This window comes from Ranitomeya imitator, chromosome 5, assembly GCF_032444005.1.
Source record: "Ranitomeya imitator isolate aRanImi1 chromosome 5, aRanImi1.pri, whole genome shotgun sequence".
NCBI classification, from domain to species: Eukaryota; Metazoa; Chordata; class Amphibia; order Anura; family Dendrobatidae; genus Ranitomeya; species Ranitomeya imitator.
The window spans coordinates 410,074,239-410,099,513 of NC_091286.1; positions in this window are offsets into that span (position 1 = coordinate 410,074,239).

Sequence of the window (25,275 nt, forward strand, 5' to 3'; positions counted from 1 at the left end):
CATCTCTGCTCACTATTCAAGTTACTGTGCTCTTCATTCTGCTAAATATCTAAGACCAATATGCTAAACAATCCAAACTTCCCATTCCATCTCTAGAATCTTTCATTCTTCTCTAGTTCTCTGAACCACCCCAGAAAATCTTATTAATTGCTCATGATGACAGTTTTAGGCATCTCCTAAAACCATATCTCCAGAATTTCATAAAACAGAGAGATAGCAAAACCCTGCACTGGGCAAAATTTTTATCCACTCCCTTAACCCCAGCCAGTTATCATTGCTTTCTACCCTGGCAGGAGGAAAAATGACAGGAGACATGGTAACAGTGTATGTGCACACAGAGTTTTTTAAAGTAGAAACTAAGCAGAAACTCTAGAAATCCTTCTCAGACTCAAAGCTCTTCAAAATCCTAGAGTTTTCACTACAAAAACTCTGCAAAATGACACCATGTGCAGATACCCTCAAGGACATTTAGCAGACTGCCCAAAACAGTTAGGGTGTAGACCCAAATCTGGGACTATCCCACTGTATCTGGGACAGTTGGGACCTATGAATTTATTTTTTGTTAATCCATTCATAGTTGTAACAGCCATAATTTTTTTTATTTTTAAGGTTCACTATATGAAATCTTGCTTTTTTTGCGAGACAAGCTGCATTTTTAAGTGCCATTTCGCTAAATATGTAAAAGTCTGTATTCACATGTAAATGCTGCACTTTTTTATTGAATTTTTATGTGCAAAATATATGCTGAGTTTAAGTTTCCATGTTTTTGCTTCTCACAAAATTAGAATATCATCAAAAAGTTAATTTATTTCAGTTCTTCAATGCAAAAAGTCAAACTCATATATTATATTTAGTCATTACAAACAGAGTGATCTAATTCAAGTGTTTAGCCCGTAATGCGGAGAATGACTGTAATGGTTCTGACGAAGGGGTGACCCAGGGGGGATCCCGCCCCGGCTCCCCAAGTGTCTCGCTGCCAGTGCACTACCCTGCTGCAGGAGAACGCCCCCTGCTGCCTTTCTTCCCGAACAGCTCAAGTCGGAGGCCCTCTTTCCAGCTGCCCTGGCGAGTCTTGAGGCAGGGCATAAGGAAGCCTCCGCAGCACTGAATGCCGCAGAATGCCAGGCAGAGGGACAGGCGGCAGAATGCCATGCGGCTGCAGAGCGGGATGCGGCAGAACGCCAGGCAGAGTGAAAGGCAGCACAAGTGTGGCGCCCCAGGGTCCTGGTTATCACAGTGGTATTGCTTTCCTCCCGGGGAGAGTGATGCTAAGTTTGGAGGCAATGAAGGATAACTGCATCGAGGTATCACAAACATGCAACACATTCATACTCCAGGCCACCAGGGGGAGCTTTTGATCCTATTTACTAGGTGACTCCCCATATATATATAACTGGTAGTCTGTAGGGAAAATTAGTCAGTCCTTCAAGAAGCTGTTCCTGGCAGGAGCGGATTCCTGTCAGAGGACGGAGGAGAGGGTCCACGGAGCTGTGCATGCCCTAATAGCTGCAGCTCCCAGAAAGAGACATTTTGAAAGCAGAATTGTATTGCAGCGAGCGTGAAGGAAAGCAAGGCACGAGAGAGGATACCAGAAGGGGACCAGACAGGAGCAGGCTGCCTCCTTCTGAGGTGCAGAACACCGGTGGCCGGAACACTGAGGTAGAAAGGACCTCTATTCCTTACTTCAGAGACCAGCAGAACAGCTAATTGCACGTTACCTGTCCGCACCTACACCCAGAAGGTACGGTGGCACCCCTCAGTGGCCGGGGCATGCTAGAGTCTCTATAAACAGCCTCAAGCCACCAGTCATACGGGTTTTCTCCTATTCGACTATGAGGGACAGAGAGAGAGACACCACATCTGTGAGGCCCTTATTTAAAGCTTATGCAGTAAGGGACTACATCACTACAGCGCAAGGGAAGGCTATTGATTTCGACCTGTACAAGGGGAGTCTGGAATTGCCTCCAAACCGGCCAGACTCTACCTGCCCTATGATCTGGTGCCCTGGACTGTGGCTGCTGAAACCAACAGTAAACAAGGTAAAGAAACTGCAATCCTGTGTCCTCGATCTTCACTGCACCTCTCACCATTCTACCATCTACAAACTTGGAAGCCCTGGGGATATACTTCACCTGGGGGAAGGTATACCATCTAGCTGCCATAACATCACCCCAGCGGACCCCTTAAAGCAGCGTCGGTCACCCTGACCGAATACCACAGTTGGCGTCACGAACACAAACTTTATCCCTTTAAAGACCTTTCCCTTTTAAACGGACGTCCCAGGGCCACGGACCGGGTCAGCCACTGTGACATCCCCCTGTAAACCGCAGGACCCAGTACCGAGTAACCCCTTTTGCCCTGGCGGGGTGCTCCACAAGCAGAGCGGGAGCGCAAGGCAGTGGAACACCGTGAAGCTGCAGAGTGACATCATCAGCTGGAGTTGGCATGGCAGGGTCTCCTACTGTCCACCACAGCACCTCCAGAACCCAAGACAGCCAAGGTTGGAGCCGAGGACTTCCCCTTGCTGGAGAAGGACTGAGACCTGGACTCCTTTCTGCGGACCTTTGAGCGGACCTGCCGACAGCACCATCTGGCTTTGGATCAGTGGGCCAAGTACCTGCAAGCTGCAGGGCACTGGACCAAGCGTCTGGAGCTCACCACTGGCCCGGAGATCCAGGAAGCATTTGTCATGGAACAATTCTTGTGGAACTGCCCAGAGGACCTCCATCAGTAACTCCATGACCGGAAACCAAAGGGTGCCACTGCTATAGCCGCCCTGGCAGATGAATATGCCAATAAACAGGCCCCTGAAGCCAAGTGGGCAGACCACAGCACCTGGAGAGGGGCTAAGACTCATCCTGCCCTTGTTTCCCCAGCCCCTAGAATGCAAGGGGCGTCCCCCTCTGCTTCCCTCTCCAGGCCAGGGGTAGAAGCCAGGAGGTGTCACCTCTGCAACCAACCTGGACACTTCAGGGCCATGTGTCCCCAGTGCCACAAGGCCCCGTACTCATCCCCTAAACCATCCCCTGTCATGTGGGTGGAGGTGGGGGGAGGTCCCGTGACAATTACCAGCCTGTCACTGTAAACCACATCACTGCTATGGGACAGCGGGAAACCGGTGCCGAGATGACCTTCGTGTGGCTTGAGATGGTGTCCCCCCTTGATTTGATACCTGAAGCAACCCTCGCCATCTCTGGGATTGGAGGTGTCGAACCAGTGCTGGGAATCAGGGATGGGGGAGTGTCGGCGAATATTCCCGCAAATGTTTTACTCAGGACAGATTTGGGGCGGCTAGTGTCACAGTATGTGGCTACTGAGACCCCAAGTCCTGGTCCTTCACTGTGTCTTGATTTGTCTACTGCTATTAATGTTGTAAGTGTGTTGCCTGTCCCTTCTGCGTCAAGGGGGAGGTGGAAACTGAGAGTCACTCCTGTGCTGACAGGACACATGCTCGCGCACAGATGAGATGGAGCCAGAAGACACAGGAAGGTGTGAGAATGCCCCCAGGGGTGATGAGACAGTGTGCACTGGAGGGAGAGGAAGGGAGCAGGTAGCTGCAAGGTCATAACCAGAGTTGGTGGGAGGGGCTGCCGCAGGTATTGTAGGGCACATAGATGAGTCCAAACTGCTTTGTTCTGCGCAGCTGCAGGAAGAGAAATGTGCCAATGGGGTTAGGGCTCTCACTGGAGAGGTGGAGCTTCTAGGTAAGGCCCCGGGGCAGGAGGTTTCCACACCCAGGATGCCAGGAGACCAGGTCGATCCACCTGACTCAGCGACTTGTGTGGAAGCCGAGGGAAGGCAGGCACTACCCAGAATTACAGCGGTCACAGCCGCTGTCACCAGGTGTGGGACTGCTGGAGCCCAAGGAGCTTCACGGAGGTCTGATGGCCTTCCCCCTTCTGACCAAGTGGCGGCTGAGCCAGAGGGAGGCCTGGAGAAGGGTTCCAGAGAACTGACAGAAGACGAGGCAGTTTTGTCCATTCTGGCCACGTCTAATCAGGGGTTTCAGACAGCATTTGAAGCCGACGACAGCCTGAAGGCCCTTAAGGAGCAGGCGACAAAGCATTTCACTGACTCAGACCTCGAGCGGATGGTCTGGGACCAGGGACGGCTGTACCGGGTGTCGTTTCAGCAAGAGTCACTAGAGGCGTGGCCTAGGGACCGACAGTTAGTGGTACCCTATCCGTTCCGGGTGAAGTTGTTGCGGATCACAATATGGCCCGGGCTCAGGCTGACCAGAAGCGCTGGTATGACCAGAATGTTATGAAAGGACCTACCAGGTCAGTCAGAAAGTGTGGGTACTGGTCCCTGTACCACAGGACAAGCTTCAGGCTGCCTGGAAGGGCCTATACCTTGTGCACCCGCGGCTCAATGATGTCATGTACCTGGTCACCCTAGACCACACCCATGGAAGGAGAAAGGTCTTCCATGTGAACATCATGAAGGCCCACCATCAGCGGGAGGCCTGCGCCCTCCCTCTGTGCAACCTTCCCGAGGAAGGAGAGGCCAAAACCCTCCTGGATCTGCTCACCCAAGCCAATGTGGGTGGATCCATTGAGGACATAGAGGTTGGCCACCAGCTCTCCGAGGACCAACGGTCCCAGCTGGCAGTTACTCTACACCCCTTCTGGGAGCTGTTCAGCAGCCTTCCCGGAAGGACCGAGTTAGCTATCCATCACATGTGCGCTAGGGATCAGGCTGACATCATGGCACAACAGATTCCAGACTAACCATTGCAAGGCTCTTAGATATGGAATCTAGAAAATTACCTATAATAGCAGAATGCAATATCTCTGAGCCTAGCCGAGCACATTATCGGAATCTGCATTCCTTCCCCCATGAGCCCATAATATACTTCAAACCCTAGCACTCTGCATTATCTCGCTGTGTATGATCCCGGCCTTAGTGAGGTACTCTGACAGTGATGGCCGGCAGGTTTATATATACAGCTCTGGCAAAAATTGAGAGACCACTGCAAAATGTTCAGTTTGTCTGATTTTTCTCTATATATGTATATTTTTTAGCAAAATGTAAATTGTTCATTTATTCTATAAACTTCTGACAACACGTCTCGAATTTCCAAGCAATAAATTTTGTATTTTTTTTCTGACCTCAAACAATGCAAAAACATCAAGTTCATAATCATTTGGAAACAACAATACTAATGTTTTAACTCAGGAGGAGTTCAGAAATCAATATTTTGTGGAATAACCATGATTTTAATCACAGCATTCATGCATCTTGGCATGCTTTCCACCAGTCTTTAACACTGCTTCTGGCGCAAAAATGTAAGTTCTTCTTTGTTTGATGGCTTGTGACTGACTATCCATCATCCTCTTGATTACATTCCAAAGGTTTTCAATGGGGTTCAGGTCTGGAGATTGGGCTGCCCATGACAAGGATTTGATATGGAGGTCTCTTAATTTTTGTCAGAGCTGTATATCCGCAGCCTGGACTGGTGATATACACTGTGTGCAGAATTATTAGGCAAGTTGTATTTTAGAGGGTTATTTTTATTATTGATCGACAACTATGTTCTCAATCAACCCAAAAGACTCATAAATATCAAAGCTTAATATTTTTGGAAGTTGGAGTGTTTTTTTTTTTTTAGATTTGGCTATCTTAGGAGGATATCTGTTTGTGCAGGTATCTATTACTGTGCAGAATTATTAGGCAGCTTAATAAAAACCAAATATATTCCCATCTCACTTGTTTATTTTCACCAGGTAAACCAATATAACTGCTCAAAATTTAGAAATAAGCATTTCTAAATAAACCTTTAGGTTGTATTTTGATCATGTGATACTTTTCATACATGTTGTCCTACTCCAAGCTGTTCGGGCTGGAGAGCCAACTACCAATTAAGTAAATCAGGTGATGTGCATCTCTGTAATGAGGAGGGGTGTTGTCTAATAACATCAAAACCCTATATAAGGTGTGCTTAATTATTAGGCAACTTCCTTTCTTTTGGCAAAATGGGTCAGAAGAGAGATTTGACAGGCTCTGAAAAGTCCAAAATTGTGAGATGCCTTGCAGAGGGATGCAGCAGTCTTGAAATTTCCAAACCTTTGAAGTGTGATCAAAGGACAATCAAGCGCTTCATGGCAAATAGCCAACAGGGTCGCAAGAAGCGTGTTGGGCAAAAAAAGGCGCAAAATAACTGCCCATGAATTGAGGAAAATCAAGCGTGAAGCTGCCAAGATGCCATTTGCCACCAGTTTTGCCATACTTTAGAGCTGCAACGTTACTGGAGTAACAAAAAGCACAAGGTGTGCGATACTCAGGGACATTGCCAAGGTAAGGAAGGCTGAAAAACGACCAGCTTTAAACAAGACTGGGCCAAGAAATATCTTAAGACTGACTTTTCAAAGGTTTTATGGACTGATGAAATGAGAGTGACTCTTGATGGGCCAGATAGATGGACCAGAGGTTGGATCAGTAAAGAGCTGAGAGCTCTACTCTGACTCAGATGCCAGCAAGGTGGAGGTGGGGTACTGGTATGGGCTGGTATCATCAAAGATGAACTTGTGGGACCTTTTCGGGTTGAGGATGGAGTGAAGCTGAACTCCCAGACCTACTGCCAGTTTCTGGAAGACAAATTCTTCAAGCAGTGGTACAGGAAGAAGTCAGTATCGTTCAAGAAAAACATGATTTTCATGCAGGACAATGCTCCATCACATGCCTCCAACTACTCCACAGCGTGGCTGGCCAGTAAAGGTCTCAAAGAAGAAAAAATAATGACATGGCCCCCTTGTTCACCTAATCTAAACCCAATAGAGAACCTGTGGTCTCTCATAAAATGTGAGATATACAAGGAAAGAAAACAGTACACCTTTCGGAACAGTGTCTGGGAGGCTGTGGTGCCTACTGCACGCAATGTTGATCGTAAACAGACCAGGCAACTGACAGAATCTATGGGTGGAAGGCTGGTGAGTGTCATCATAAAGAAAGGTGGCTATATTGGTCACTAATCATTTGGGGTTTTGTTTTTGCATGTCAGAAATGTTTATTTCTAAATTTTGTGCAGTTATATTGGTTTACCTGGTGAAAATAAACAAGTGAGATGGGAATATATTTGGTTTTCATTAGGTTTCCTAATAATTTTGCACAGTAATAGTTACCTGCACAAACAGATATCCTCCTAAGATAGCCAAATCTAAAAAAAAAACCACTCCAACTTCCAAAAATATTAAGCTTTAATAGTTATGAGTCTTTTGGGTTGATTGAGAACATAGTTGTTCAATTATAAAAATAATCCTCTAAAATACAACTTGCCTAATAATTCTGCACACAGTTTATATATATGTGTCAATGATATATATATATATATATAAAAATACCTATTCTATGTGTAGACATTTATTTTATCTATTCTATTCTAACCTGTCAGTGTGATTTTACTGTACACCACACTGAATTACAGGCTTTTCTATAGGCCATCGGTGCGTATTTCTTGCAAGGAAGATGTGTGGTCCGTGTGTAATCCGTATTTTTCTTGCCCGCATAGACTTTAATTGGCGTATTTTTTGGAGGAATGCGCTGACAATTGCAGCATGCTGCCATTTTCTCAGCCCGTAAATTACGGCCGAGAAATTTACGGCTGATGGAAGCTGCCCCATAGCGAAACACTGGTCCGTGTGCAATGCGTTGTTTTTGCGCCTCTCCCTTGTCTGACTTTCTCTCTAGTGTGATGCCGTCCTCATTCGTACCTATAAGGGAAGCCTTTCCGGTGACTATTTGCCTTCGGTGCAGTTCCCTGACTTACCTGGGGCAAGTGGTGGCCCCAGAGAGCTGATCCATGCTGGGTCCTTCTCTCCCCTCTGCAGAGGTGAGTGAAGTCAACTCACCCCTTCCCCTGTACGATCCGTCACACCTCCCCAATACAATCCCAACAGTGAAACATGGTGGTGGCAGCATCATGCTTTGGGTGTGTTCTTCAGCTGCAGGGACAGGATGACTGTTTGCCATTGAAGGAAACATGAATGCGACCAAGTACAGAGATATTCTGGATGAAAACCTCTTTCAGAGTCCTCTGGACCTCAGACATGGCCGAAGGTTCACCTTCCAACAAGATAATGACCCTAAGCACACAGCTAAAATAACAAAGGAGTGGCTTCAGAACAACTCTGTGACCATTTTTGACTGGCCCAGCCAGAGCCCTGACCTAAACCCAATGGAGCATCTCTGGAGAGACCTGAAAATGGCTGTCCACCAACATTCACCATCAAACCTGACGGAGTTTGAGAGGAACTGCAAAGAAGAATGGCAGAGGATCCCCAAATCCAGGTGTGAAAAACTTGTTGCATCATTTCCAAGAAGAATCATGGCTGTACTAGCTCAAAAGGTGCTTCTACTCAATACTGAGCAAAGGATCTGAATACTTATGACCATGTGATATTTCAGTTTTTCTTTTTTAATTTGCAAAAATGTCTACATTTGTTTTTTTCTGTCAAGTTGGGGTGCAGAGTGCACATTAATGAGAAAAAACTTAACTTTTTTGAATTTACTAAATAGTTGCAATGAAACAAAGAGTGAAAAATTTAAAAGGGTCTGAATACTTTCCGTACCCACTGTATATGGCTTATTCAGTGTTTCTTTCTCTCAATACGGCTAAACTGTGAGATTTACATGTTCTCACTGCTGCATTTCCTGCATGTATTTCTATACATGTACTGATAGTTCATCCTGGTTGGCTATGTTATACCATGTTTTGTGATAGCTGCAAGGCATTATTGTGAAGCCTACCTGGCCATGCCTGAAATCATGTGGTTCTTCTCTGGCTAAAGCAATCTTCTGCTAATTGTAAAATAATGGTGGTCATTTTAGGCAATTTACAAACAGCAAATTTCAATATATTTAAATTTGCCCGGGTAAGTGATTTCCTAAAACTATAACACAAATTTGATTTGCGTTATAAAAAAATTCACTCATCTCTAAAGAATACTCTGTATTATAAAATATGGCTGGATTATACGAGGCAAACACCTTTTACCCCTTTTTGCTTATAAATTGTAAGTTGCTACAAGCAGGTCCATCTTCTTCTTTGAATTAATTATGTGTTAGTCTGTGATATCCAATATTGTTTAGATAAGTAGCGCTAACTATATAAAACTATAATTTTTATTATTGTATGCCTGGCCTTATTCTGCTCCAACAAAACAAACTGGGGACTGAAAAGTTCCTAGCAGTGTAGCCACTTTGTATAGCAATTGTGGAGACTTATCCTAAAACAACCCCTGTGAACATTGACCTTATTAACCATTTGCCGCCGCACTAATAAAAACAAAGAATCCATTTGAAGTACAAAATGTTCATGTAAAAAGTGCCAGGTGGCAAGGATATTGTTACTATGAAAAATCCAGTTTGACAGCAGGGCTGTATTTATAGATCAAGCTGCCCTAGGCACTAAAACTGAGCACGCCCCCATTTAGTTAAAAAGGACCTGTTGGCTCTTCTAACAGGTTTCATTTTGTAAAATAAATCCATCTTTTCTTAGACTCTGTATTGTGCCGTTCCACTGTTTCTTGAAATGTAGGGGCGTTACTCCACTATTCAATCAGTTCTGACGAAGAAAAGATGCTTCAGAATTGTTATTTAATGGGAAATACTAGTTTCTACTAAAATAGACACATCAGGAAAGGTGAAAGGTCCGCTTTGATATTGTTATGTATCAATGCACTTACACTAAATTTGCGACCACATAAAGAAAATTGCAGGTACATTCATGATGATTGTCATATATGCAAAGATACATTATTCTTCAAGATACTTTACTCTTCATCACTGTGGCATATGCATCCCACTTATAGTTCTATCCTGCTGATCCTTTAAAGGGATTTTCCATTAAATAACATTATCTATCCACAGGAATAGTGATAAATGTACAATCATTTGGGTGTCTGGGTACGGAGACCACCACCTTTGAACCCAAGAATGGGGTACCATAGTCCACTGTATGAATGCAGTAGTAGTGAGCATGGGTGACCACTGCTTAATACAGTATTTATGGGAATAGTGGATGCATATGTTCACTAATTCTCTGTTTTCACGGATACTTTGGGACCCGCATTCTTGGGATCAAAACCCAATGATGGTATATTTATCATGGATCTCAGTAGCTGCATCTGTGAAGAGGTGATAAATGTTGCTTATGGAACAACTTTTTAATACTATTATTTAACGGCCTTCAGCTCAATCATGAGCCATGGCGACTTGATGGATGAACGCTCTACAGAAAGATTGATCTTGTGCAAGCCTTGTTAAGTTCACCATGGTCTTTTTCACCATAATCCACCAGGGTCTTCTTCGCCTTGTTCCTTCTATTCTTCTGACCATGATGTCTTCTCGAGTAATTGCTCTCTTCATATGGTCGGTCTAAAGTGGGCAAGTAGCAGAACCTTGATTCAAGTAAAATATCTAGCTTGATTTGTTCCAAAATTGATTTGTTTGTTCTTCTTGCCATTTATGGTATTAATAACATTATTTTCCAGCGCCACATTTCATAGATGTCGATTCTTCTTCTGTCTTGCTTCTTTATTTTCCAGGTTTTGCATCTGTACGCTACCACAGAAAAGACCAAACTATGTACGAGCCATGTCTTCCTCACCAGTGAAATGTTCCTCTATTTGAAGACCATGTCCAGCGATTTCACTGTTGATTTGTCCATAGCTATTCTCCTACTGACTTCTGGTGTCCTAGCTGCATGTCACGCATGCAGATGGTGCACGTGGATCATGGACCCACTGTGCCACGGGGCTGGACCTAGGAGGGGCATACCTAAGTGGGTACCTGGTGCTCACTGGAGCTCCTGATGGTGGATCCTGGAACAAGCTCCAACAGTACAGACACTGGAACACTAACCAGGATTGACACAAGTGCATATTCTAGTACTGATAGAACGGTTACAGGTGCAGATATTATTGGTGTGGCTTCTGGGTTCAGGTACCTCCAGAGCGGCTTCGGGGTTCAAGTACCGGGAGAGCAGCTTCTCAGGGTTCAGGTACCACCAGAGCAGCTCCTCAGGGTTCAGGTACCATCGATTGTGGTTTCAGGGTTCAGACCCTGTCCACACAAGGACCAGGGTTTCAGGTTTGGGCACTGTCCACACAAGGATCTGGGGTTCAGGTTCAGGGGCTGGCCACACAAGGACCAGAGACTCTGGCTAACAATCAACTATACAGGAAGAGGGACCTGGCAACATACAGTTGCAAACACAAACTACTACACAGGAACTAAAGGGGTTGCTCAGACACCTCCCTAATGGAAAGGGTGCCTTTTATACATAGATGCCTCCCATCTATTGGCTGGGGACATACACCATGTGAATGCTGTCCCTTTAAGAACAGGGGAACACGCACTAGGCACCCCACCTGAAGTCAGGGCGCAGGAAGCAAGGAGATGTGCTGAGCGAAGGGGAGGTACCATGTGGTCTCGTCAGTGAGTATGCATGGAGAAGAAAGAGCAGCTATGCAGGGGCACCGGCAATAGCATTACACTACATCTTGAGTTATCATTGATTCATTCAAGTAGGTTCGTCGTGACCTGATTGTACCTGGCAGTAGTCAATATCTTTGTCATCTTGGTGTTGAGTAGGAGTCCCATGTTCGAGCTTTCCATCTTCACAGTCCTTAATAAGTCCTTCATTCCATCTATGCTTGTTGTTATCAATGTTGTATCATATGCATATTTAAGATTGTTGATGATTCGTAGAGCAATTTGAAATACTTTTAAATGCTAAAGCCACAATTAATAAATAGCTTGACACTGCAAGCAACATGCAGTGCTGCCTAAGTGCAGTGCCTTGACCTCACGAATAAAGCCGTACCCTCGGCCCGACTATACATATGTCAACTGACCAAAAGTGCGGCGTCTGTCCATAGTGCCACCTCCTGGCTGACGCAACTCAGCCCAGACCTCCTTCTCCCTTTTCTTCTTCTGCTCCACTATACCAGCTATCCAGGCCAGCTGGTCTAGAGAAGGAAATGGGCTCTCATTGGGGCGATCAGGACATGTATCTCCCTGGGACACCTGGGTGCTTGAGACGTGCCTCCCCTCCAACACCTGACGATCTGTTGTATGCCCCGGGACCTCTGATTCCTCTGGCAATTGTGACGGGGTTTCGCTCTCTTGGGGAATGAGTCGAGGCACACTCACCACCTCGGGTTGTCGTCTCTGGACCACGTCCTCTCCGTGACCCATGTATCCTTCTGCAGAGGTGGTGTGGACTGATCTTTCCGTCAGTAGTCCTGGCTAGCTGCCGGTCCAGGATTCCGCGGACGTGAGGACTTCAGCCTTCCAGCCGTCAGACCCGGTCTCGGCGAACGTCTGGGCTCCGATTCCACAGGCTCACGATGTTGAACGCTTTGTCCTACCAGACTTTGTCGCTTGTCACCATCTGGATGGTGCATGACCTCAGGCGGCCGCCAAGGTCCTCCGGTTTCAGGTAAGGGCAACATTCCCCACTCCTCGCTGCTCGCGGCACGGACTGGGCCCAACCTCTCTCCTGTCCTCATTGCCACTCTAGGTGGCTCACTCCTCCAGAGCCACAAGATCGATGCATTGGTGCCGGTGCCAGGTCGCATAATGAGACCGCGCAGCTGCATGCGTGACTTCCTTCTGGGCCCCACCTGTTCCAGGGTGGGGTCACTTCCAGTCACTCCTCCCATTCTCTTTCAAGCAGTCTCAGTAGGCGTGGGGCTAGGTGTCTTCGGCACATTCTCCAGAGGCGCCGCCTGAAAAATCTCACCATTTCCAAGCAGTTACGCCCACGAAGGGTGCAGGCACAGCAGTGACCTCTCATTTTGGCACCATTCTCCTCCACCATATTTGTTTCATCAGTCCTTTACAAATTTGTAGTCACATACAGGTTGTTTGTCATCTCCAGGGCATCTGTTCCTCCTGAAGTCTCAGCATTAGTCATATCCAGAATAGTTACAGTCTTTTCTCTCTTCTCCTCCGCATCGGCTTCACCATCATATGGGGCAGTGAGATCGTGCCGACTACGCAAAGTGTAAGATTCGGCCGGGGCCAGGGCTGCTGCCATTGTGCCGACAGTAACCCCTGTATCCAGGGCTGCCACTAGGAATTTCAGGGCCCCATACTGCCAAAATTTCGGGGGCCCCTTGAAACTCTGCCCAGGATCCACCCCCAGTTCCACCTCCACCCCTCGAACCTTCCACAGTTCCTCCGCCCTCTCTTGGAAAAGCTCCACTTCTGGTGAATATCGGTCTGCATGGACCGGCCGCAGGTCTCCTGACCTGAGCTCAGCAGCCTCACAGCATGTATGAGGATGCTGGTCAGGGGATCGGCGCCCAGTCCATGCACTGCTGTGCGAGCACAGACCGATAGCCCCATTTCAAAAATTACACTGCCATAATAATAATAAAGAGGTTTCCCGATCATATATACCCACTTGCATCAATAATCCCCCACCCCCCTTCCAAACCCCAACCAAAAACGTATAAGTTACTGGATGATCCTGAGCACTTTTCCCTGATGGGCATTTGGTTTTGCAGCAGGTCAGGATCATCCAGTAGCTTATACATTCCACTAGCCTCCCCCTGGGCCCTGTTGGATGCGGCCCCCAGTCACCACTAGCCTTCGCTCATTAGCCACACAATACCAGTCCAGCCGCAGCCACAGTGAGCCACCTGAAGCCTCTTCTCACCGGAGAGACTCCCCCTGCTTGTCCGCCTGCCACCTCACCCTGCTTGTCCGCCCGCAACCTCACCTTTCTCATCCGCCTGCCGATCAAATCGATCACGCCTGTCGGTAACTTCCCTGATCGGGGCTATTACAGCACCGATCCTACGCCAGAGCCTGCAGCAACTGATTGGTGAGATCGATGTTTGAAGGGTTTCTGAGGGATGTTATTCTGGATTATCTCAATGAGAATAACTGTTTAACTCCATATCAGCATGGGTTTATGAGAAATCGCTCCTGTCAAACCAATCTAATCAGTTTTTATGAAGAGGTAAGCTATAGGCTGGACCACGGTGAGTCATTGGACGTGGTATATCTCGATTTTTCCAAAGCGTTTGATACCGTGCCGCACAACAGGTTGGTACACAAAATGAGAATGCTTGGTCTGGGGGAAAATGTGTGTAAATGGGTTAGTAACTGGCTTAGTGATAGAAAGCAGAGGGTGGTTATAAATGGTATAGTCTCTAACTGGGTCGCTGTGACCAGTGGGGTACCGCAGGGGTCAGTATTGGGACCTGTTCTCTTCAACATATTCATTAATGATCTGGTAGAAGGTTTACACAGTAAAATATCGATATTTGCAGATGATACAAAACTATGTAAAGCAGTTAATACAAGAGAAGATAGTATTCTGCTACAGATGGATCTGGATAAGTTGGAAACTTGGGCTGAAAGGTGGCAGATGAGGTTTAACAATGATAAATGTAAGGTTATACACATGGGAAGAAGGAATCAATATCACCATTACACACTGAATGGGAAACCACTGGGTAAATCTGACAGGGAGAAGGACTTGGGGATCCTAGTTAATGATAAACTTACCTGGAGCAGCCAGTGCCAGGCAGCAGCTGCCAAGGCAAACAGGATCATGGGGTGCATTAAAAGAGGTCTGGATACACATGATGAGAGCATTATACTGCCTCTGTACAAATCCCTAGTTAGACCGCACATGGAGTACTGTGTCCAGTTTTGGGCACCGGTGCTCATGAAGGATATAATGGAACTAGAGAGAGTACAAAGGAGGGCAACAAAATTAATAAAGGGGATGGGAGAACTACAATACCCAGACAGATTAGCGAAATTAGGATTATTTAGTCTAGAAAAAAGACGACTGAGGGGCGATCTAATAACCATGTATAAGTATATAAGGGGACAATACAAATATCTCGCTGAGGATCTGTTTATACCAAGGAAGGTGACGGGCACAAGGGGGCATTCTTTGCGTCTGGAGGAGAGAAGGTTTTTCCACCAACATAGAAGAGGATTCTTTACTGTTAGGGCAGTGAGAATCTGGAATTGCTTGCCTGAGGAGGTGGTGATGGCGAACTCAGTCGAGGGGTTCAAGAGAGGCCTGGATGTCTTCCTGGAGCAGAACAATATTGTATCATACAATTATTAGGTTCTGTAGAAGGACGTAGATCTGGGGATTTATTATGATGGAATATAGGCTGAACTGGATGGACAAATGTCTTTTTTCGGCCTTACTAACTATGTTACTATGTTACTATGTTACTATGATGTGATCGTCGATCGCGCCAATCACAGGGCACAGCAGCGGTGTGACCGCGCTGTGCCCCGATGGTGACCTGCTGGTGACCTGCTGGTGAACAGCCTAGGATCAGAGCTGTGAGCTCCGATCATAGACCAGTGCCTAGCAACACCTGTGTCACCAGGGCCACCTCTGATTGGTGGGATTGATGTGATCATCGATCCCACCAATGACAAGTCACAGCAGCGGTATGACCACTCTGTGACCTGTCTCTCACATGTCCCTGACCTGTCTGACTGCTCTACAGGAATCCTCACACTAGTTGAGGATTCCTGCAGAGCGGTCACGCTGCCAGATCCCCTCCTGCGCTGGGACTTGTGGTGCCACAGTAGTCTGGGACACCACAATTCTTGCTAAACAAAGAAGACAGAAGAAAGAAGACAGAAGAAAGAAGACAGACTACAACCGTAAGTGTTGATCCCCGATCCTGGCCCGATCTTTCTTCATCCCCCCATCCCCAGTTCCCTTTCCTCCCCACCCCCACTTTGTGCAGCCTCCGTGCCCAAATTTAGCAGCCGACGAGCGTTGATTGGTGACGCAGTTCACCGATCAGCACTCGTGCTCACTTTTCTTTTTCACACCCCGCACGTGCACCCAGCAGCCGCGACTAAACCGTGCCTTCCATTTTCGTTATTTTTTTACACCCCCGCGCGCACACCCAGCAACCACGTCTAACTCGTGCCTTCCGTTTCTTTTTTTTTTTCACATCCCTGTGCGTGCACCCAGCAGCTGCATCTAACCCGTGCCTTCCGTTTTCTTTTTTTTTCACACCCCAGCGCGCACACCCAGCAGCCGCGTCTAACTCGTGCCTTCCGTTTCTTTTTTTTCACATCCCCGTGCGCGTACCCAGCAGCCGTGTCTAACCCGTGCCTTCCGTTTCCGTTTTTTTACATCCCCATGCGCGCACCTAGCACCATTTTGTTTCCTTTATTTTTTTTCACATCTCCGCGCACAACCAGCAGCCGCGTCTAACCCGTGCCTTCCGTTTCCTGTTTTTCTTCCACATCCCAGTTCACACGCCCAGCAGCCGCGGAACTTTGATAAGTGATGCGGTTCACTTATCAGACCTAGGGCCTGCTGTTTTAGATTTCTTTTCACTGGCATTTTTTTTCCCTATTTGCTTTTTTTCTTTCAGCTTTTTCTTTTTCAGACAAGTTTGCACCAATCACTGTCCCCATACACATACACATACAGTTATAAATAAAGTACACCCAAGAACCATATTCACACGAAAAATGTCCCACCCGTCACGTTGGTCCCAGCAGTGCTATTCATTGGAGGAGGCATATTCTTTCATTGCCTCCGACACTGATAGCGAGGGAGAGGATCCCACATTCCAACCTCTTCAGATTCTTCATCCTCTTCCTCCTCCTCATCTTCCTCCTCAGGTCCTGTGGAACCGCCACGCAGACATCGCAGGAGAGAAGCAGCACCCACCATTCATGAAGATGAAAATGAAGCAGTGCCCACTCCTGAAGATGAACCAGTGCGCCCCTCTTCGGGCCCCGTATGGACCTCGCCCCCCGAAAATTATGAGCCACTGATTCCTGATTTTGTGGCAGAATCAGGAATCAAGTTTGACACCACCGGCCTCACAGAAATAGAATTTTGTTAACCTCATGGTGGAGCAAACTAATTTGTATGCTCCTCAATTTGTTTCGCAAAACCCCGGTGCATCATATTCTAACTGGACTCCTGTAGAAGCAGTTGGATTTATGCAGTTTTGGGGCCTGGTCCTTCATATGGGGCTCCTGAAGAAGCTAGAAATTCAGCAATATTGGAGTATTGATATTTTATACAACACTCCAGTGTTCCGAATGGTCATGGCCCGGACGCGTTTTGAGGCCATCCACAAATTCCTGCATTATACCAATAATGCACAGTGTTCCGCACAAGATGACCCCAACTTTGACCATCTGTTCAAAGTTCGACCTGTCATCGAACACTTCAACAAAAAGTTGGGTGAAGTGTACGTGCTCAAAAGGGACATCTACGTGGATGAGTCTTTGGTTCATTTTAAGGGAAGGCTCAGATTACGTCAGTACCTGCCCAGCAAGAGGGCCAGGTACGGAATCAAACTCTATAAGCTGTGTGAGAGTACCTCAGGGTATACTTACAGCTTTAGAGTATACGAAGGGAAATACATCAGGATTGAACTCTCTGAGTGTCCCCATGTCCTTGGAGTGAGTGGGAAAATTGTGTGGGATTTGCTGCACCCACTGCTGGATAAAGGTTATCACCTCTACACTGATAACTTTTATTCCAGTATCCCACTCTTCAAATCCCTCTCTGCGCGAGGTACCGCAGCCTGCGGTACTGTCCGCAAAAATCAGAGAGGCCTCCCGAAAACGCTACTTGGGCAGATGCTCAGAAGGGGTGACAGCAGAGCCCAATGTAGCAACCACCTGCTGGTGGTCAAGTACAAGGACAAAAGGGATGTCCTTCTCTTGACCACCATACACGGTGATGGCAGTGCCCTTGGCACTGTACGGGGTACCTCTACACAGGTCAGAAAACCGGACTGTGTACTGGGGTACAACAAAAACATGGGGGGCGTTGATCTCTCTGATCAACTCCTCCAACCGTACAGTGCTTTGAGAAAGGCTAAAGTGTGGTACAAAAAGCTGTCCATGTACATCGTACAAATGGCAATGTTCAATGCTTTCCTGCTGTCACGTTGTGCACGTGGATCACCCCATCAGGGCAGTGGGGTACTCGGTACCGGGTCCTGCGGTTCACAGGGGGATGTCACGGTGGCTGACCCGGTACGTGGCCCTGGGACGTCCGTGTAAAAGGGAAAGGTCTTAAAGGGATAAAGTTTGTGTTCGTGACGCCATCTGTGGTATTCGGTCAGGGTGACCGACGCTGCTTTAAGGGGTCCGCTGGGGTGATGTTGTGGCAGCTAGATGGTATCCCTTCCCACAGATGAAGTATATCCCCAGGGCTTCCCGGTGTGTAGATGGTGGATGGTGAGAGGCACAGAGAAGAACGAGGACACAAGGCTCCAGTCTCTTTACCTTTACTGAAGACTTCAGCATCCACAGTCCAGGGCACCAGATCACAGGGCAGGCAGAGTCTGGGGGGTTTGGAGGCAAGTCCAGAGTTTCCTTGTCCAGGTGGAAATCAGTAGCCTTCTTCTAGTGCTGCAGTGTTGTAGTCGCTTACTGCTAAGCTTCTCATAAGGTCCTCATAACTGATGTAGATGTTATGTCTCTCTCTCTGTCCCCCAGGTAGGATAGGACAAACCCATATGACTGGTGGCTTGAGGCGGTTTATAGGGACTCTATCATGCTCCAGCCTCTGAGGGGAGCCACTGTGCCTCCTGGGTGTGGGGCAGACAGATAACGTGAAATTAGCTGTCCTGACGGTTTCTGGAGCAAGACATAAAGGTCGTTACTACCTCAGTGTTCCAGCTACCGGGATTCTGCGCCTCAGAAGGAGGCAGCCTGTGTAAGGCTGGTCCCCTTCTGATATCCACTCCTTTGCTAAGACTTCTTTTGCATGCTCGCTGCAATACAATTCTGTCTTCGATGTCTCTTTCCAGGAGCTCTGAGAGCATGCACAGCTCCGTGTCCTTCTCCTTTGCTCTCTCACAGGATCCCACCCCTGCCAGGGACCAAATAAGGCTGGTTTCACATTTGCGTTTAAAAACACAGCGTTTTAAACGCAAACGCATTTGGTGAAAAAACGCGTTTAAACGCTGCGTTTTTTAGACTCATGCGTTTTTGCATGTTTTAATACAAACGCGACGTTTTGACGCGTTTACATGCGTTTTTTCCTGCGTTTGCGTTTTTGAAACGCATGATGAGAAGTGTGTGACAGCTGCCAATCATCAAAATCAACAAGAAAACCCACTATAAACAGAAATAGTTAGGGTTAGGGTTAGGATCCCTAGTAACCCTAGGGATCCTAACCCAAACCCTAACCTTAAGGGATCCTAACCCTAATCCTAACCCAAACCCTAACCCTAAGGGATCCTAGCCCTAACCCTAACCCTAAGGGATCCTAACCCTAACCCTAAGGGATCCTAACTCTAACCCTAACCCAAACCCTAGGGATCCTAACCCTAACCATTAGGGTTAGGGTTAGGATCCCTTATGGTTAGGGTTAGGGTTGGGGGTTGGCTTATTAGTGTGCATTCTTGTGTTTTTCCATTAAAACGCATGCGTTTAAAAATGCATGCAAACGCATGTGCTTAAAAACGCATGCGTTTACATAGACAGCAATACGTTTTTTTGCCGCAAAAAAACGGGGTTTTTTTGCGGCAAAAAAACGCAGCTAGAAATGACTACATGTTGCATTTCTGCAACCAAACGCATGCATAGAAATGATGCATGCGTTGTCAAAACGCGGCAAAATGCATGCAAAAAAAGCGTGCGTTTTTAATGTTAAGTATAGGGAAAAAACTCATGCTTTTTTTGCGCAAAAACGCAGCGGCAAAAAACGCAAATGTGAAACCAGCCTAACTGAGCCGAGCTCAGCCAGCAACTGACCAACTTTCCCTACAGGTCACCAGTTTTACCCATGTGGGGAGTGACCTAATAAATAGGGGCAAGAGCTCCCCCTGGTGGCCTGGAGTGTGAAATGTGTTGCATGTTTGTGATACCTGGATGCAGTTGTTCTTCTTTGCCTCCAAGCGTAGCATCACTCTCTCCGAGAGGAAAGCAATACCACTGTGACGACCAGGACCCTGGGGCGCCGCACACGCCACACCGATACGTTGTACCTTCAGTTCCAGGAGGCAGTGGTTAAGGCCCTGATATATGGCACTCCGGAAGGAGCGGGCCCCAGTACTTCCGGAACTGAAGGTGCTCATATCGTACCAGGTCAGCACTTCCCGGGGGAGGTTCCGCAAACTGGAAAAAGAGGTAAGTCGCAAAAAAGGTGCCGAGTGTGTTACAAAAGGGGAATATGCAAGGACACCATTTATAAATGCGACACCTGCTCCGAAAAACCTGGCCTGTGTATGACGGATTGCTTCAAATTGTACCACACCTCCATGTACTACTAATTTACTTTACAGGAAACAGTAGATTAGTTCCAAAAAGGGGGCACATCTACATAAGTTCATTGGGGGTCTAGTTTACAAAATGTCACTTGTGTTTTTTTGTTTTTTTTTACTGCTTAGGCACATCAGGGGCTCTGCAAACGGAACATGACGCCCGCAGACCATTCCATCAAAGTCTGCTTTCCAAAACGTCACTACTTCCGTTCCGAGCCCCGACGTGTGCCCAAACAGTATTTTTTTCCCACATATGGGGTATCAGCGTACTCAGGACAAATTGGACAATAACTTTTGGGGCCCAATTTCTCTTGCTACCCTTGGGGAAATTAAAAATGTGGACTAAAAGATCATTTTTGTGGGAAAAAAATTGGATTTTTTATTTTCATGCCCGGGCATTATAAACTTTAGTAAAGCAATTGGGGGTTCAAAATTCTCACCACTTACCTAGATAAGTTACTTGGGGGGTCTTGTTTCCAAAATAGGGTCACTTGTGGGGGGATTTCTACTGTTTAGGCACATGAGGGGCTCTGCAAACGGAACATGACGCCCGCAGACCATTCCATCAAAGTCTGCTTTCCAAAAAATGTCACTACTTCCATTCCGAGTCCCGAAGTGTACCCAAACAGTAGTTTTTTTCTCCCACATGTGGGGTATCAGCATATTCAGGACAAATTGCACAACAACATTTGGGGTTCAATTTCTCCTGTTACCCTTGGGGAAATTAAAAATTGTGAACAAAAAGATCATTTTTGTGGGAAAAAATAGAATTTTTTATTTTCACGCCCGGGCATTATAAACTTTAGTGAAGTACTTTGGGGATAAAAGTGATCACAACACATCTAGATAGATTCCTTATAGGGTCTAGTTTCCAAAATAGGGTCACATGTGGGGGGGGTTTCCACTGTTTAGGATCATCAGGGGCTCGCCAAACGCAACATGGCGTCCGATCTCAATTCCAGCTAATTTTAGCTTGAAAAAGTCAAACGGCGCAATTTCCTTTCTGAGCCCTGAGGTGTGCCCAAACAGTGGTCCCCCCCACATATGGGATATCAGCGTACTCAGGACTAATTGGACAACAAATTTTGTGGTCCAATTTCTTCTGTTACCCTTGGGAAAATAAAAAATTCGGGACTAAACGATCATGTTTGTGGAAAAATATGATTTTTTATTTTCACGCCCGGATGTTATAAACTTCTGTGAAGGAGTTGGGGGATAAAAGTGCTCACTACACATCTAGATAAGTTCCTTAGGGGAAAACACAAAAAAGCACAGTGAGGTCAAAAATTCTCTGTTGTAAAAAAAAATTACAGTAATAAGCAAGTGCTTGTCAAAAGATGAAAAAAAACAGGGTATTTAGTTGATACGTTTTTTTGCAAAAAAATGTATGCTAAGCTGCTCCACCAATCGTCAAGGTATACCCTTATAGAGCAGTCCTATCTAATGTATATAATCCCTATCTGATGTATTTAAAACCTGATCATCTGTATAGTACCTGTATAAGCAGGGTTCAGAGAAGGAATATACATGTGGACATGCAGGATGGAACAGCTGAATGCAAATGACCCACAGAGGAGTGATGGACTCCCCTGTCTTGTAGAAAAAAGAGAACAATTATAGAACCAAAAACACATGGGCCACTTGCACATTGAACAAGTCTGTAGGAACCTGTTCACACCACCGAAAAACTTGAAGACACAAAAAAGCACAGTGAGGTCAAAAATACTCTGTTGTAAAACAAATCACAGTAATTAGCAAGTGCTTGTCAAAAGATGGAAAAAAACAGGGTATTTAGTTGATACTTTTATTGCAAAAAAATGTATGCTAAGCTACTCCACCAATCGTCAAGGTATATATAGAGCAGGCCTATCTAATGTATATAATCCCTATCTGATGTATTTAAAACCAGATCATCTGTATAGTACCTGTATAAGCAGGGTTCAGAGAAGGAATATCCATGTGGACATGCAGGATGGAACAGCTGAATGCAAATGACCCACAGAGGAGTGATGGACTCCCCAGTCTTGTAGAAACAAGAGAACAATTATAGAACCAAAAACAAATGGGCCATTTGCACATTGAACAAGTCTGTAGGAACCTGTTCCTACAAAACAGGGTATTTAGTTGATACGTTTTATTGCAAAAAAATGTATGCTAAGCTACTCCACCAATCGTCAAGGTATACCCTTATAGAGCAGTCCTATCTAATGTATATACCTTGACGATTGGTGGAGCAGCTTAGCATACTTTTTTTGCAAAAAAAGTATCAACTAAAAACCCTGTTTTTTTCCATCTTTTGACAAGCACTTGGGGCATCAGCGTACTCAGGACAAATTGGACAACAACTTTTGTGGTCCATTTTCTCCTTTTACCCTTGGGAAAATAAAAAAAATTGTTGCTGTAAGATCATTTTTGCGACTAAAAAGATAAATGTTTTTTATCATGTTTTCCTTTCACGTTGCTTCTGCTTCTATGAAACACCTGAAAGGTTAATAAACTTCTTGAATGTGGTTTTGAGTACCTTGAGGGGTGCAGTGTTTAGAATGGTGTAACTTTTGGGTATTTTCAGCCAGATAGACCCCTCAAAGTGACTTCACATGTGAGGTGGTCCCTAAACAAATGGTTTCAAAGTATGAAAATTGCAAAATTTTCAAAATTTTTGCCAAATTTCCGTTTTTTACACAAATAAACACAAGTAATATTGAAGAAATTTTACCACTAACGGGAAGCACAATATGTCACAAGAAAACATTCTCAGAATTGCCATGATCTGTTGAAGTGTTCCAGAGTAATTACCTCATAAAGGGACAGTGGTCAGATTTGTAAAAATGTGCCCGATCATTAACGTGCAAACAACCCTCGGAGGTAAAGGGGTTAAGGGGGCACATAATCCCACATCTCATCTTATACAGCTATGACCGAAAGTGTTGGCACCCTTGAAATTGTTCCAGAAAATTAAGTATTTATCCCAGAAAAATTATTGCAATTGTACATGTTTTGTTATATACATGTTTATTTCCTTTTTGTGTATTGGAACAGCACAAAAAAAATAGAAGAAAAGGCAAATTGTACTTAGTTTCACACAAAACCCCCAAAATGGGCAGGACAAAATTGTTGGCACTCGTAACTAAAGGTACCTTCACACTAAACGACGCTGCAGCGATCCAGACAACGATCCGGATCGCTGCAGCGTCGCTGTTTGGTTGCTGGAGAGCTGTTACATAGACAGCTCTCCAGCGACCAACGATGCCGGTAACCAGGGTAAACATCGGGTTACTAAGCGCAGGGCCGCGCTTAGTAACCCGATGTTTACCCTGGTTACCAGCGTAAAAGTAAAAAAAAAAAAACGCTTCATACTTACCTTCCGCTGTCTGTCCCCGGCGCTGTGCTTCTCTGTACTGGCTGTGAGCACAGCGGCCGGAAAGCAGAGCGGTGACGTCTTCTAGCCCCGACCAACAACATCACAGCAGGATTCTGATCGCTGCTGCGTGTCAAACTGAACGATATCGCTAGCCAGGATGCTGCAACGTCACGGATCGCTAGCGATATCGTTTAGTGTGAAGGTACCTTTAATATTTGGTTGCACACCCTTTAGAATAAATAAATGCAGTCAGTTGAGTAACATAACAATTAACAGGCTTCTTACCCCTCTAAACTGGAATTTTGGACCACTCTTCTTTTGCAAACTGTTCCAGGACTCTTATATTGGAAGCGTGCCTTCTCACAACAGCAATTTTAAGATCTCGCCACAAGTGTCCAATGGGATTTAGATCCAGACTGATTGTTGGCCACTTCAGAGCTGTCCAGCACTTTGTTTCCATCCATTTCTGGAGACTTCTTGAAGTATGTTTGGGCTCATTATCCCGCTGGAAGACCCATGACCTAGTATGCAAAATCAGCTTTCTGACACTGGCCACTACATTGTGACCCCAAATCCTTTGGTAATCTTCATATTACATGATACCTTGTACATAGTCAAGGCATCCAGTGGGTGAGTTTGAACGAGCATTACATGCATAAAACAGAGTTGTTTACCCACAATTTTGGAAAGGTGTCAACAATTTTATCTTGCCCATTTTGCTTTGTCTTTGTGAAATGATGTCCAATTTACCTTTTTTCCCTGTGTTTTTTGTGTTGTTCCAATACACACAAAGGAAATAAACGCGTGTATAACAAAATGTGTAATCTCTGGCTAGGTTAGTCGACATGGTTCATTTCACATCTAGTATAATATTTTCCTTCACTAGAATGTTATGGAAAAATCTGGTAAACAAGCTATTTTATATAATAGATGTAGACACAGATTACAAAGTCACTAAAGTTATTGTCTGGGTTTAAATGAAAAGTATTTGAATGTTCAGTCAATGCAGATTGACGAACCGTGACAGTTTGCGATGTGTAATCTGTCACTTCTCCCCTATCTTCCTCATGCTCATATGTAATTTACATAATTGTGGTCACCTGCCGACAAGACTCTCCCGGTTTCTCTCAATACAAGAGAATTAAGAAAATTAATATGAGACTAGTCGGCATGTGACTGCAAGTGTGCAAATCACATACATGCAGAGATATGACGACCTATCTGCACAGGGAACACAGGGACATTGTGACAGTGTACACATCACACATTGCCATAATGCATCATTCTTCAGTCACACAACGTGACTGCAGACTTTTCATTTCAGCCCAGGCAACCCCTTTAAGATAAGACAGCCTGAAAAATTCTGAAATAGCACCTTTGCTAAGAAAAACCATGCAAAAGCACCAGGAGTCTTAGTGAAGAGAACTTCAAAGGATTACTATTAGTGATTAGTGAACATGTTCGGATAAGGTGTTATCTGAGCATGCTCATGTGCTAACCGAGTGTCTTCAGTGTGCTCAAAAAATATGTTCGAGTCCCAGCGGCTGCATGTCTCGAAGCTGTTAGACAGCCACAACACATGCAAGGATTGCCTATTAAACAAGTAATCCCTGCATGTGTTGCTGCTGTTTAACAGCCATGAGACATGCAGTCGCTGGGACT